Raw genomic sequence first — 16195 nt, forward strand, 5'->3', positions numbered from 1 at the left:
GAACAATTTTTCTTCCTCCTCCTTATGATACTCTTTTAGATACCTGAAAGCTGCTCTCATAAGCTGCTTTCAGACTTCTCTTTTCCAAGGTAAACAAGGCCAGTTTCTTCAGCCTTGCCTCATATCTCATGTTCTCTAGACCTTTCATCATTTGTGTTGATCTTCTCTGGACTTTCTCCAGTTTCTCCACATTTCCTGAAATGTGGCGCCCAGAACTGGACATGATAATCCAGCTGGGGCCTAATGTAGATGACTCATTCCCTGCCTAGGGGACGTGAGACTGGATGGGTTAATTTCCAGTCTTCCTGTTTATTCTTTTCCTAAGCCAGGAGGGCACAGTAGTTCTGATGGGGGTTGGAGAGGGGATGGAAGCCAGATCCAAGATCAATGAGCCCTGGGAAGTGGGCCCATTGAAAGGAGACTGGACCTGTGGATGCCTTGGGGGTCAGCAGCAAGGGCCTGCTTTGGGAAGCCCCCTCTTTGGAGGTGAATGTGGCAGCATTGAGCATGGGACGGCTCTCACAGATCTTGCACATGCATAAGATGATAGATCTGCAGGAGGGGGAGCAGTGACGTAGTGAGGGGGCTGGAGAGGTCAGTTGCCCCTGGGGGAAAAATATTAAATGTACCTATAATTTTGATCCTTTGTGAATATGCTGACTTGAGAGTGGAAAGATTTCATATGATCATATATGATTCCTGGTAACCCATCTCAAATATGAAAAACTAGGTTGATAACTGTTCATATCAGGAGCTGTTGAATTCAGTTCACCATTTGCAGTATCTCATTAGGGTGTTTAGTGGAGAAGATATTGTTGTTGTTTTTTTTAATTTATACTGTGGGCAAAGCATGGGCTCACAAGAATTCCCCCAAATTCAAATCCCGGGCTTCATTTGCAACTCCGGTTGCCTACATTACCACCCTAGTTCGAACTAGGGTGGTAGTGTAGACAGACCCATATTTAGTTGTACTGGACTCCGGAGAGACCCCTGCAGGACCCCACTAGATACATCCTCTCAATTTGACAATGAACCACTGAGTATGGGCTTCCAACCAGTGGTGCCCCTACCTTACAGTCATTTCATCTAGACCACATTTCACAGAACACTAGAATTGGAAGGAACCTCGAGAGGTCACCAAGTCCAGTTCCCTGCCCTCAGGGCAGAACCAAGCACCATCTAGACCATCCATGATACAGTGTTTGTCTGATCTGCTCTTAAAAACCTCCAATGATGGAGATTCAACAACCTGCCTTGGCAATTTATTGTAGTTTTTCCCTAATGTTCAACCTAAACCTCCCTTGCTGCAATTTAAGCCCATTGCTTCTTGTCCTGTCCTCAGAGGTTAGGGAGAATAATTTTTCTTCCTTCTCCTTGTAACACCCTTTTATGTTCTTGAAAACTGTTATCACGTCCCCTCTCAGTCTTCCCTTTTCCAGACTAAACAAACGCAGTTCTTTCAACCTTCCCTCATAGCTCATGTTTTCTAGGCCTTTAATAATTTGTGTTGCTCTTCTCTGGACCCTCTCCAGTTTCTCCCCATCTTTCCTGAAATGCAGTGTCTAGAACAGGACACAAAACTTCAGCGGAGGCCTAATCAGCACTGAGTACAGCAGAAGAATTAATGTGTGTCTTACATTAACAGGAGTGTTGTGAGCATCCCAGAATCACGTTTGCCTTTTTTCTAGCAGTGTCACACTGTTGACTCCTATTTAGCTTGTGGTCCACTCTGACCCCTAGATTCCTTTCTGCAGTACTCCTTCCTAGACAGTCACTTCCCATTTTTGTGTGTGTGCAACCAATTGTTCCTCCCTTACGCCATGTCTACACTAGAAACTATTTTAAAATAACTAAATTTAACTTAATTCCCAATTTTACAAAATCGCAATAGCGTGTTCTCACTACAGGGAAGCCTCGAAATTAGTCCGAGGCAGGCTCTGTTAATGTGGACGTGCTACCATGACATAGACCCCCTGGAAGCACTGGGGAGCCGTTAGTTCAAATTACTCTGGGGCGTACTTATTTCAAAGTAGCAGCACTGGAGTGTCCACACTACCGCTATTTTGAATAACTAGTTTGAAATTAATGTTATTCCCCGAGAAAAGCAGGCATACAGATTTCAAAATTAGTGGCCCATTATTTCAAAATAATGGATTTGGCAGTGTGGATTCTCTGCTTATAAATTTGACCTAAGGGGGGTTATTTCAAAATAAAACTCTAGTGTAGACCAGGGCTAAGTGGAGGACTTTGCATTTGTCCTTATTGAAGTTCATCCTGCTTACCTCGGACCATTTCTCCCATTTGTCCAGATCAGTTTGAATTCTGACCCTATCCGAGTCCAAAGCACTTGCAGCCCCTCCCACCTTGGTGTCACCTGCAAACGTTGTAAAGTGAACTCTCTAGGTCAGTACCTAAATATCTGATGAAGATGTTGAACAGAATATCCATGTTGGCTTCTGATAATGTCATGTGGGACTGGCTTAGCACCTGGGGTGTTTTAGATGTAATACTGCTTGTAATGATTAGAACTGAGAGCACTGGCTATTGGGAGTCTGGAAGCACAGGAAACAGGAAGGAGGGGAGAGAAGATTAACGGGGGGGGGGCTTGGGGGGGGGTCCTGAGTGAGAGCTGAAGAGCGATGCAGCAGTTCTGTAAATAAAGTCCTGTTGAAGTTTAGAAGCTTCAGGGGGTAGCTGAGTTAGTCTAGTTTTTTTTGTAATTTATCCTGTTGAAGTTTGTAAGTACCTTGCTTGCATGATACAACATTTTGGTGACAAGGATGGATCTTCTGCCTCTGAACCCACCTGCACCCTTTCTGCAAAGCCCAGGTGAGCCTCCAATTGCTTTTACTGCCTGGATTCATGTTTGAGACTTACCTGCCTGCAGATTTCTGAAGTAAGAAAACGTGCTCTGTTAATCCACTGTTTTGGAGCAGAAGGGCAGTGTATATTTTACACTTTTCCCCTTGCTGATGATAAATATGAGACTACACTCACTGCATTAAATAACTTTTTTGTGCCAGAAGTGAATGTAGTAGCTAATCGTTACAGATTTCGTCAGCATGAGCAGAAAACAGGGGAAACTATCATGCAGTTATATTGCGTCTGAGGAATCTGATTGTAATGTGTGACTTTGGGAATATGGCAGATGAGATTATTAGAGACTAGCTCATTGAGAAAACAACCACGCTTTGTGTAAGAGAATGCTTGCTTCTAGAACCACAATTTACACTGGAGAAAGCAATACCCATTGCTACCCAGATTGAGTCAGCTATAACAGAAACTTGAAAGAGAGTTTGCAAACAGCTAAACTGGAAGGGCGATCGTGGATAATCTTCCATACGGATTTCTTGCAGGCATACAGGGCTTCACAACATGCCACTACGCAAAGATCACCTGCAGAGTTACTGCACAGAAACAGATGAATACCAAACTGAACATTGATGGATTGTTAAAGTCAAGACCTGATGCACCAAAAGAGAATGATGTGAGAAAAACAGTTGAATGGAACCAGGAAAAATATAGGGCTTTCACAGACAAACGGTGGGGTGCTAAGGAACCAAAGTTTGAGTGTGGCTCCTTCATTAGAGTAAGAAAACCTGGACTTCAACGCAAACGGAATAATAAATTCACTTCTCCTCTTAAAATCATTGATAAGAGGGGCCCATGCTCCTATCGACTTTCTGATGGGCATGTATGGAATGCTTCTTATCTTGCACCTGCTTATGCACCAAGAGGAGATGATGCCAACACCCAGTCCGTGCTGGATGGCTTCACCGTAGTACCAACACAACAAGACATTGCACTAGAAACCGGGTTTGAGAAACGGGCTGTCAGACCCAGATGACCACCTTTCTGGACTAAAGACTTATGTGGTATTTACAGTGTTTTCAGTGTAATCATAGAACCATAGAGCTGGAAGAGACCTCAGAAGGTCATCAAGTCCAGCCCCCTGCTCTACGCAGGGCCAATCCCAACTAAATCAACCCAGCCAGGGCTTTGTCAAGCTGAGACTTAAACACCTCTAGGGATGGAGACTCCACTACTTCCCTAGGGAACCCATTCCAGTGCTTCACCACCCTCCTAGTGAAATAGTTTTTCCTAAAAGCCAACCTGGACCTCTCCCACCACAACTTGAGACCATTGCTCCTTGTTCTGCCATCTGTCACTACTGAGAACAGCCTCTCTCCATCCTCTTTGGAACCCCCTTCAGAAAGTTGAAGGCTGCTCTCAAATCCCCCCTCACTCTTCGCTTCTGCAGACTAAACAGACCCAAATCCCTCAGTCTCTCCTCATAGGTCATATGCTCCAGCCCCCTAATAATTGTGGTTGACCTCCGCTGGACCCTCTCCAATGCGTCCACAGCTTTTTTGTAGTGGGGGGCCCAGAACTGATCACAATACTCCAGATGTGGCCTCACCAGGGCTGAATAAAGGGGAATAATCACATCTCTGGATGTGCTGGCAATGCTCCTCTTAAAGCAACCTAATATGCTATTAGCCTTCTTGGCTACAAGGGCACCCTGTTGACTCAGATCCAGCTTCTCATCCACTGTAACCCCCAGGTCCTTTTCTGCAGAACTATTGCTTAGCTGGTTGGTCCCCAGCCTGTACCAATGCTTGGGATTCTTCCGTCCCAAGGGCAGGACTCTGCACTTGTCCTTGATGAATCTCATCAGATTTCTTGTGGCCCGATCCTCCAATTTGTCTAAGTCACTCTGGACCCTATCTCTGCCCTCCAGCGTATCTACCTCTCCCCCTAGCTTAGTGTCATCTGCAAACTTGCTGAGGGTGCAATCCATCCCCTCAGCCAGGTCATTGATAAAGATATTGAACAAAACCGGTCCTAGAACCGAACCTTGGGGCACTCTGCTAGAAACCGACCCCCATCCTGACATCGAGCCGTTGATCACTACCCGCTGGGCCTGGCCTTCTAGCCATCTTTCTATCCATCTTACCGTCCATTTATCCAATCCGCATTCCCTTAACTTGCTGGCAAGAATATTGTGGGAGACCGTATCAAAAGCCTTGCTAAAGTCAAGGTATATAACATCCACTGACTTTCCCATGTCCACGGAGCCAGTTACCTCATCATAGAAGCTAATCAGATTGGTCAGGCACGACTTGCCCTTTGTGAATCCATGCTGACTATTCCTGATCACTTTTCTCTCTTCCAAGTGCCTCAAAATGGATTCCTTAAGGATCCCTTCCATGATTTTTCCAGGAACTGAGGTAAGACTGACCAGCCTATAGTTCCCTGGATCGTCCTTCTTCCCTTTTTTGAAGATGGGCACTACATTTGCCTTTTTCCAATCATCCAGGATTTCTCCCGATCTCCACGACTTTTCAAAGATAATAGCCAAAGGCTCCTCAATGACATTTGCCAACTTCCTCAGTGCCCTCGGATGCATTAAATCCAGACCCATGGATTTGTGTACGTTTAGCTTTTCTAAATAGTTCCTAACCTGTTCTTTACCCACCAAGGGCTGTTATCTTCATCCCATCTTGCATCACTTAGCGCATTAGTCTGGGAGCCCACCTTGTCCGTGAATACAGAGGCTCTGCAAGGGAGTTAGAATGCAGGGTGGGGTTCTGACCTGAGGCAGAGGGTTGGGGAGCAGGGTGCAGATTCTGGCTTACCTCTGACAGCTCCTCAATGTGGCCCGCATGTCCAGCTGCTAGGCAGAGGTACCAGGGAGCTGTGCATGCTGCTCCCGCCTCCCCCCGCCCCTCAGATCCATTGGCTGTGGCTCCTGGCCAATAGGAGCTGCGGAATTGGCTCTTAGGGCAAGGGCAGCACACAGAGCCCCCAGGGCAGTCCCTGCATGCAGGCGGGGGACATGCCAACTGCTTCTGGGAGCCACGTGGAGTCAGGGCAGGCAGGGAGCCAGCCATAGATCCGCTGTGCCACCAACCAGACTGTTAACAGCAGAGCCAGCAGCGCTGACCGGAGCCACCAGGGACCTTTTCAACAGGAATGTTAAAATGTGTTTGAAATTTACAGCGGAGGCACTTTTACATGGGAGGGGGTGGGGGCCAGTGCTCATGGGGAGTCAGCTTTTAAGAGGGCTCCCTGTGAGTGCCGGCTCCTGCCTGCCTCTCTCCCCCACCCCCACTGCTGCCTCTGCTCACCTGTCCTTCCCCTACCCTGCGTTGCTGCCTCCCACTGAGGCAGCAGTGCAGGGTGGGGCAGGTGGGAGCCAGGACTTGTGGGGAGCCGGCTTAAAAGGAGACTTCTGGTCTACACTGATCACAGACCCCTTAAAGGATCATTCCAAATTGCTTTGAATTTTTGGTAACAGACTGTCCCTCCCCCGCCCCTCCTCAGCCCACAGGGAGTACCAAGACTATGAAATTGCTCTGGCTTAGGGGCAGGCTGGGCATTTGAGATGGAGCCCTGCATGCCCCCCCCTTCCCCCCAGCAGGGAACAGACGCAACAAGTTCAATCCTAAATCTTCCTGCTGCAGGCCCTGCCTCACCTCCCTTTCCCTCCAGCCTGGTGAGCAGTGACCCCTTCCCCCCCCCCCCGCCTCTTATCCCCAGTCCCTGCTTTCCTGCCTCTTCCCTGCAGGGCCATGCCCCCCTCCCCTCCAGATGATTTGCCCTGTGGATACAAGCAAAATCCGGATCATGGAGTGCTGATCGGATTAGGAGTTGAGCCTGGCAGATACAGATACACGATTCTGTATCCACACAGGGCTCTAGTTTGAGCCCACTGATGTAGACATGAAGCCAGATCTACCACTGCCCCTCCTTTTATCCTACCACCCTTCACTTCTGAATGATGAGGAGTCTGGTATGTTGTGTATTTGGAAAACAAATCCCAAGTTATAAACACAAACAAGCCCACAAGCTGGTCTCATCGCCTGCATGGAAGTCCACGGGCAGGCTCCTGTTAGAAGAGCCATGGGCGAGACATGCGGGTGGAGGGATGGCAATTTGCCATGGTGGTGCCATGGTGAGAACACAATCAAACCAGTCAACTGGAAAGGACTCCAGTTATTCCTACAGAAGAATCCCTTGTAGCCCACACTGCCCCACGCAGTGTCACTTGGACCACAGCGACTGATAAGACGAAGAGACCTCTACACTATAGGCGGGGTGCCGGCTAGCTTTCAGCTCCGAGGGGAGAGGCTCCTATACTAAGCTTCAGAGGTCCCAGGTTTAAATCCACATGGTGGCAGTTACACCTGTATCTGTTCTGAGCTTATACGCACAGCACAATCCTGTTCAGCTTTCATGATCTAGCCACTGCCTGGAGCCAGAAACACTTTCTAGGGAGCCATGGGGGTTTCTTCCCCAAGCCCTGTGCAGCAGTTTCATTTCTATCCTCTGTCTCTGCCCCGTTTGCTTCAAGGACTTTTCATAGATTCAGCTACTCCGTGGCCAGAAGGGACCACTGTGATCAGTGGTCCCCAATGCGGTGCCTGCAGGCGCCATGGCACACGCCGGGCCATTTCTGTGCACCCACCGAGTGATCGGGGCCGGCCCCACCCCCAGGTGCGTGGCACAGGGGCTGTGCCGGCTCCTGGGCACGCAGCACAGGAGCAGCACCAGCCCCGGGCGCATGGCGTATGAGCAGCCCCACCCCTGGGCGTGTGGCACAGGAGCGGCACCGGACCCGGGAGTGCGGCGCATGGGTGGCTCCGGCACCGGGCACGCGGAGTATGGGTGGCCCCACCCCCAGGTGCGCGCGCAGCCCCGCCCCTGGGCGCATATACAGCCCCGCCCCCGGGCGCCTGGCGCATGAGTGGCCCCGCCCCCGGGCGCCCGGCAGCCCCAAAAGGTTGGGGACCACTGTTTCTAGTCTGATCTGCCCCAAAATAATTTCTAGCAAGAAATATATCCAATCATGAGTGTGCTAAAAGTTTATACCTTATTTCTCATCTGAATTTGTCCCGCTGCAATTTCCAAGCTGGGGGTGCATGCGAGCCACAAAAGATAGTTGCTGGAATATTTACTATGAGACTATTCCACTAAGATGGCAGGCCCATACCTCAGCCATGCATCAGAGTGTTGATGTCCACCCCCCCCAAAGGATCCCACTTATAGTCCTACAGAGTCTCTCTGCCCAAACAACAGCAATGTATTATTGTGTCCTTCTAGGAAACCTGGTTTTATTTACAGCTCTGCTGCTGACTCGCTGCATGACCTGGGTCAAACTGTTTTGTGTGTGGGTGTGGGTGTGCACGTACATGTGCACGTGCTTGTTTTCCTATCTGTACAATGGGGATAAGGACAGACAATGATGTAGCCTTCCTGATACATTCCATCCCACAACATTCCTAGTATTTCACAAGCCTCATTAAACCTCTGTGCAGTAAGCCATTGTTTTAGCCCCATTGCCTGGTGGTTAGAGCACAAGCCTACAAGCCAAAACTCCCGCATTCTAGTTCCCTCTCTCTGCCTGTAACCTTGGGCAGACTTGGCACACATAGGCAAGTATCTCCCCGCTCCTGCGCCCCCCACCTTAGAATGGACTGGGGAGGCTTTGTAAAGCACAAGATCATCACCAGAGAGGAGCTATGGAAGCTGACTGTTGCTCCACATTGAGGGTGTGGACAGCAACTCCAGCCCCCTAGTTAATGTAGCCTTGATAGTGAAATAAAAAAAATCTGTTGTGTTTAAAAACAATAGGAAGGTGTTGGTAGGACCACACCCTGCAAGGCTGGGCCCTGTGCAGTGCTCCTGTACGTTGTGCGCTTGTGCAGTCACTCAGGAGGGAGTCCAATGCCACCCATCTGTCACACACACACACACACACAGAGCTAGGTGCTTTGTTTACTGGCGGTGCACAGTCGCACATGCCGTGGTGCACACAAACATTTATTCTGCACATGGATGAGAAAGGTTAGAGGGAACATCGCCTGGCACCCCTGCCCTAGCCCCAGCGTAGGGCCAAGATTCAACTCCACTGAGAGGCTGCAGAGCAGTCCCAGGCTAGGACTGCAGGAACTCTCCACGCCTTAAAGGGAACAGGGCCCTTTGTGCTGTGGGTGGAGGTGGACTGAAACCAGAAAGTGCCAGCGGGGAGTGACACAGAGACAGGTTGCTTAGTGACTGAGCTCCACTGCTTACACACGTGAGGAAGAGGATGCAATCAACAGGCTCCTAACCTAGATCTGAACTGGCTGCAGTCTGCCCTGACACTCCTCCGCAGGGCAGGACAGTGGGTGTTGAAACCAACTAGTTTGCTGGCAGCAGGGAGGCAATTCGAGCCTCCCAGAATTCTCCTCCCTGCTACATTTCCCAAGGTGAGGAGCAGTTTCTATTGCCTCTAGTCCCAGCTGTCTCCTGATAGAACCCCTTGTGCAGGGCAGCCAGAGAGGCCTGGTGCCAATGGTTTGGGGGAAAGGCAGCTCAGAGGGGAACATGCCGGCAGTCCCCAGGAAAGGGCTCGCTGCTATCACTGCTGTACAGGGGGTGTCCAAGTGAGGAACGCAGAAGAGGCTACAGCCAGGTTACTTGCTCTAGAACAGCAGTTCCCAACCACCCGGTAGCATGACCCGCTACCGGGCTGCGGACCTCTAGCTGCCGGCAGGGCCGGCTCGAGCCATTTCTGCGCCCTGGGCAGTGGGTACATGATGCATGCACGGCCCCGCCCCCCGGCACACGACGCAGGCATGGCCCCGCCCCCCGGCACACAACACAGGCATGGCCCCGCCCCCCGGCACACGACGCATGCGCGGCCCCGCCCCTCGGCACACGACGCATGCGCGGCCCCGCCCCTCGGCACACAACACAGGCATGGCCCCGCCCCCCGGCACACGACGCAGGCATGGCCCCGCCCCCCAGCACACGACACAGGCATGGCCCCGCCCCCCGGCACACGACGCAGGTGTGGCCCCGCCCCTCGGCACATGACGCATGCGCGGCCCCGCCCCTCGGCACACAACACAGGCATGGCCCCGCCCCCCGGCACACGACGCAGGCATGGCCCCGCCCCCCAGCACACGACACAGGCATGGCCCCGCCCCCCGGCACACGACGCAGGTGTGGCCCCGCCCCTCGGCACATGACGCATGCGCGGCCCCGCCCCTCGGCACACAACACAGGCATGGCCCCGCCCCTCGGCACACGACGCATGCGCGGCCCCGCCCCCCGGCACACAACGCAGGCATGGCCCCGCCCCCCGGCACACGACACAGGCATGGCCCCGCCCCCCGGCACACGACGCATGCGCATGTTACAGCTGCAATCGGGCACGCGGTGCCTGAGGGCAGCTGTAAGGGGTGCAACGGCGGCCAGGCGCATGGCACCCCTCGCAGCTGCCATCAGGCGCCCCCCATAGATTGGCACCCCAGGCAGCTGCCCGGCTAGCCCCCCCCTTCCCCTTAATCTGGCCCTGGCTGCATCTCTGGGGGCCAGGGCTGGGCTACACCGCTCTCACCACAGCTATTGGGAGCAGCATTTCCTGCCCTGTCTCAGTCAACCAGCGCCGGGCAAGGGCAGGGAAGTGCTCCCGTCGCACAGCGACCTGCTCTTCTGAGACCAGGAGGAGACTCCGCCCCTGCCCAGTGCTGCTTGCCTGAAAGGCGGGGCAAGTCACACCTCTCCCAACAGCCTCCATGGGAGGGGAGGCACTGGGCAGTGTACCCAGCCCCGGCCCCCAGAGCCGCTGCTAGGTGAGGAGGACAGGCCAAGTACTGGGGGACTCTGGAGGCTGAGCTAGTAGTGCGGGGTGCTATGCGGGCAGGGCTGGCGCTGCAGGGTCTGGGGACAGGGCTAATATTGGGATTGGCACTGGGGGAGGCCCTGGGGAGGTTGGTTGCAGTGGGGCTCTGGAAACAGGAGGCTGGTAGTGGGGGGCGCTGGTGGTGGCACTGAGGTGTTTGTTTGGGATGGGCTGGCACTGGAGGGCTCTGAGGGTGGCAGGCTGCCACTGGGGGTGCAGGGGTCTCTGGGGTCAGTGGCTGGCGCTGGGGGGTAGTGGAGTGGTGGGGGGCTCTAGGGGTTAGGGCTGGCACTAGGGGCTCTGGGGGCTGGGCTTTTGGCAGATCAGTAACATTTTATTCGCACATTTGCATAATGAATATGCAGATGAAATGTTACCAGTCCACCAAAAGTTTGTGAGCAGGTTTGCGGGCCCCAGCACCGAAAGGCTGGGAACCCCTGCTCCAGTAAGTGCAAGTTTACCTCAAGTCCCACTCCTATCCCGCAGCCCTCCCCTGCAACGCCCCGCTCGCAGTCTGACACGCACCTCAAGTGCCTGCAGGTTTGCTCCGGCCTGGGGTCACTTATCCCTGACCCTGCTGAGGGGTGTGCGCAGGGAGAGGAGACACCCAAGCAAGCAGCCAGAGAAGCTGGTTCGGCAGGTTCCCTGGCAAAAGCCACCCCCGCCCACTCAGCCAGCCGCACCGAGCAGCGTCTGGAAACCACAGAGCAGGGCTCTGGCCTGACAGGGCTCCGGGACCCTCCAGCTGTCAACAAGGACGTGAAATATCAGTTCATTGAATTTCCATTAACCTCATTAATTCTTACTGATTAGTCGACTCCTCTATAGTCCCCGGCCAGCCCTTGTCCAGGGGAGGGGTCCCAGACCCAGCACAAGCCGCAACTGAGCCGGGCTGCCTGCCCGCCCGGCTCCTAATTCACTTTAAATGCAGAGCTGCAGTGGGGGTAGGTCCAGGACCCAGTGCAAGCCGGGACTGAGCTGGGCCGCTGGCCAGCCTGCTACAAAATGCACTGGCAACGGGTGGGGGGATGCGTGTCGTCTGCAGCATTAACCTATCTGCTTTTGCTTATCGATCAGTCAACTAGACTATTACATCCCTGTTGTAAACCCTGCGCGCCTGGAAAGCAGCTCAAGCCAGGCGGTGCCGCAGCCCCGCACCCCTGAGCCTCTGCCGCCTGCTTTCCACTGCAGCTCAGGGCACAGGCCAACTACGGGAGCTAGGGGCCAGCTGCAGTGTTTGTCATTGTGCTGCAAGGACCCAGTGCCACCGAGCGGCGCTCCCCGAGCAAGAGGCAAGGCGAGGCTGTCAAACCCGAGTCGTGGGGCCTTCTCTCAGTATTGGGGTTTGGCTCTAACAATGCACAAGGGCTCCGGGCAGACGGATAAGATCGCAGAGCTGGGCCCCTAGCGCGTATCTGCGGCCCCGGGCGCATTTCAAGTTGCCATCTCCTCTGCTCACATGCGGCTGGGCGAGCATGCAAGGGCACAGAAGCGGTTAGGACGGTTCTCCGGGGCTTTGCCTTCGGATCAGGTCCCACCTATGCTACAGATGGGAGCTGTGGTGTAATCGGATCCTCTGACTTAGTTGTATTTGCAGCACAGTTTTGGCCCGCGGGGTCGTGTGTTCTGCCCCGTGCAGATCTGGATCTAAGTTACACTTGTGTAAATCCAGAGGAACTGGGGATTCTCCTCTAGATAAAGCTGCCTAAACAGTTCTTAAACTCTTGTTTTTCACCCAAGAGCCTCCTTTGTCTGCAGCTCCCCCCCTAGGGCTCACTGGCATGCCCCAGCGTCAGCAACACCCAGAGACTGTTCACAGCCAAGCAAACTGTTTCGGGGCTTCAGCAAAGCGCTGTATGGTCTCGCCCTGGGGCAGCGGCAGGCCTGAGACCCCCCCCCTACACACAAAGCAGCGGAGCTTGAAGGACGTGGAACCCGTGAAATCCATCAGGCTTTGGGGAAGTTCAGCCTAGCACTTCAGAGCTCATATTGGAAATTGAACTCAATGAAACTCCTCCGGCTCGGAGCTCAGCCCTGTTAAAGTCTCTGGCCATGGCTAATGAGTTGGTGCTGCCACGTGCGAACGGCGAGTTTCCTTTACAAAAATGCCATTAGAGCCGGGTGCCGAGTCGAGCCCCAGTCTGGGGTTCCTCCCTGGGGTTCACACGTGAAGCCGGAGCTTTAAAGCGGCCGGAATGTCTGGACCCCTGCTCCGGGGGGCGCGGGGTGTTTCCCGAGCACGACGCACCTGTCCCTTGAAACGCTCCAGAGGGGCTGAAAGGCTCTTCTGTTGCCTCGCCGCTTCCAGGCAGGCGGCTGCCGAAATGGGGAAGACGGGTCCTTTTTTTCCAACTTAAAAGCAGGTTGTTTTTCAGCCCTTTCCCCCCGCCCCAGCCCCAGTTAAATCAAAGCCAGTTTCCACCGCATGAAACACTCACCTGGGGGGAGGACGAGCTGTTTGCTCCTCAGCAACGGAGAAAGTCCCTGGGATTCAGCCACACATGAGACAATTCCTTTGTGTTTCTCTACCAGGAAGAAGACAACACTCCGCTCCCCAGGTAGAGCCTGCCTGGTGTATGCAGCAGCCGCGTTCAGTCCTGGGCGGCTTGCTTAACCCTGTGTGAGCCACACGCTGCCAGTGAGCCAGGGCAAAAGAAAAGGTAAAAGGTAATCGTTGTGGAAGGGGCTTGGGCAGCTATGCTGGCATTTAAACAAGGAGTAAGACAGAGCAAGCCAGACTCCTGCACCCCCACATCCCCAACCCTCTGCCATAGCACCCCAGCACCCCAACCTTGTACCCTGAGCTCATCATACACTTGAACCCCCTGCCCTGAGCTCCTCACACTCCCACATCCCAGTCTCCTGCCATAACACTCCTGCACCCCACACATACCCCAACCTTGTGCCCCAACCCCCCTGCCCTGAGCCCCTCATCTACCCCAATCCAAACTTCTGCACCCCCACATCCCCATCCCCTGCCATAAGATTGACAGAAGACAGCCTGAATGCGTGCATAAAGCTGGATTTGACCAGTTATGATGTAAACTTCAAAGAAATGTGCAAAAAGCAGAAGTCCCATGAAATACAGGCTGAGTACAATGTTTCATTTATACTATTTATTAATCATCATGTTAATTATCAGTAATACTAGGTGTATATTTACAGTCATGCCAAGGGGCATTCTTATATGGCTCTTTGTTGACGACTTGGTCTGAATGTCAGTGGAGTTTGGCTCTTTGGTTTGAAAAGGTGGCCAACCCGTGCTCTAGAGCTCAGCTTCTTGGGCTGTGAAATGGGGATAATAATACTTGTATCTGGCGAGGAGCTGTAAGCATTCCTAGCTCACTGTCTGCACAGCACTTGGAAGGCTCAATAGTCTCAACCTACAGTGTCTGACTCCACATTGTGCAGCGGCATCAGTGTTGTCTTGGGACTCAGGTTTCCATTGCTGTGAGGCTAATGCTGAACTAATACGGATCCGTCCCAATTCCAGACCAGTTTGTCTTATTCTGCTGCCAAGGGGCTTTCCCTCTTCTGCCTGAACCCACAGACCCAAACCCTCCGTGCTGGAGAAACCTCACTTAGCCCTAGGTAATACCAGGTGGGTTATTTTTAAACAAGCAGATGATTACACCTCCAGGGAGGAGATTTTCACTTGCTAGGCAAATAGAACTGAACAGTGGCAGAGGCAGTTCAACACTGAAAGCATCTGGCTCTCCCAGCAAGGAATCTTTTGACAGTCCCTGGGTAACACTTAACTTCCACCTGCTTTTCCAAATTAAACAAACACAGCTGAACGCTGATCTAATCCATTGTGCATTGCGAGGGGTTGGATCAGAGAAGTCTCCTTGAGAGTGTTACCCGTGTGCTGATCCTACCACTGAGCCCGCCCACCTGCCCTCTGGAGCACCCCACCACCCTGTCCTGCAGGGTCAGATGCTCTGGTCTCACCCAGGAAAGGCACAGAGTTGGGGTAACATCCCAAATAAAACACAACACGCCAGATAAGCCTAATATACTAAGAGACGTTCCAAATTATATTTCTCCCCCTAGTTTTTATTTCACATGCCAGAACCGATCTTTTTCTCTCACCTGAGCCCAGCAATGCCCTGCCACCCCTCCCATTACAGTTCTCTTTTTTTCCAGATGTTTTTCTGTATCCTCTTAGGTTGGGGAGGCAGTTTCCAAAGCAGCTGAAGACCCCTATTGTTCACTACCCCGCCCTTAAACAGAATTTCCACAGGGTGGGAAATCTTTGTTCCAGCCTTCCCATCCCAATGGAAAAATACCAGATTCAAGATGGATTCCAGTGTCAGGTGGCATGGTCAACTGATTTGTAGGCTCCTCCCCAGCGTAGGCTTACAGGAAAAACAAAACCGTTTACAGACAGTTGCCTTGAGCATTGGGCCATTAAATTCCTTAAGAACTGCTAATGGCTTTTTCTAGAAGACCAAGATTAATAAGCAGGTTTACACTTGATATTTCTAACATCACATACAAAAAAGATCCATGCACACATGTAGAATATATATATCTGGGGGCACAAGCTCTTGAACAATGGGTTACTTGCCTCACTTTGCATAAAGCAGCAGTTCTCAAACTTTTTGGGCTCCAGAGCCCTTTACATGCGTAAAAATGTATGTGGAGCCCCAGTGGTCCACTGATTGTCTGTGTTGTACTTAAGCAGAGCCCCTGAGGTCCACTGATGGTATGTGTTGTACCTATCGATGTTTCCAGTTTGTCAACCTTGTGGAGCCCCTGGAGATGTCTCTCAGAGCCCTGGGGCTCCGTGGAGCACGGTTTGAGAAACACTGGTATAAAGCGTATTAAAGTTAAGCATATTCACAGGGCTTGCTGAACTGTGGTGAGCCCTGCTCGCCAGCTGCGCTGTCCGGTGATCTGTGCATGCACAGATCGCCCAAACCTGGCTCTTCCGGGTTGTAATCTACTTGCCACGGGCGAGTAGATTGTATTATTTGTCGAGCCCTGCATATTCATATTCAAAAATGTATTTTCATAAAAAGATATGGGAGCATAGTGTCACATGTATATCATGCTGATACTCAGCACTTTCCATCAGGATCACAAAGCTTTACAAAAGTGAGTATGTATTATAATTGTCAGTTTAGACATGGAGAAACTGAAGAACATATAGGTTAAGTGAGCTGACCTTGGTCAAATGGCAAGTCAGTAGCAGAGCCAGGTCTACTGATTACCTTCATTCCCCAGACCATTCTGCAGACCACATCTCCTGACTCCCAGGGCTCGTCTACACTGGCCCCTTTTCCAGAAGGGGCATGTTAATTTCAGCTATCGTAGTAGGGAAATCCGCGGGGGATTTAAACATCCCCCGCGGCATTTAAATAAAAATGTCTGCCGCTTTTTCCGGCTTTTAGAAAAGCCGGAAAAGAGCGTCTACACTGGCCCCGATCCTCCGGAAAAAGCGCCCTTTTCCGGAGGCTCTTATTCCTACTTTGAAGTAGGAATAAGAGCCTCCAGAAAAGGGCGCTTTTTCCGGAG

General features: G+C 52.3%; 1 protein-coding gene across 1 annotated transcript in view; it reads right to left on the reverse strand.

The window, feature by feature from the left end:
• Positions 1-13265, reverse strand: part of TJP3 (tight junction protein 3) — a 59494-nt gene extending 46229 nt beyond the window's left edge. The window contains exon 1 of the mRNA XM_089774942.1: positions 13114-13265. The gene's annotated coding sequence lies outside the window, so the exon portion shown is untranslated. The remainder of the gene's footprint in view (positions 1-13113) is intronic.
• Positions 13266-16195: the final 2930 nt, after the last annotated feature.

Source organism: Pelodiscus sinensis, chromosome 32, assembly GCF_052426305.1.
Source record: "Pelodiscus sinensis isolate ZL-2025 chromosome 32, ASM5242630v1, whole genome shotgun sequence".
NCBI classification, from domain to species: domain Eukaryota; kingdom Metazoa; phylum Chordata; order Testudines; family Trionychidae; genus Pelodiscus; species Pelodiscus sinensis.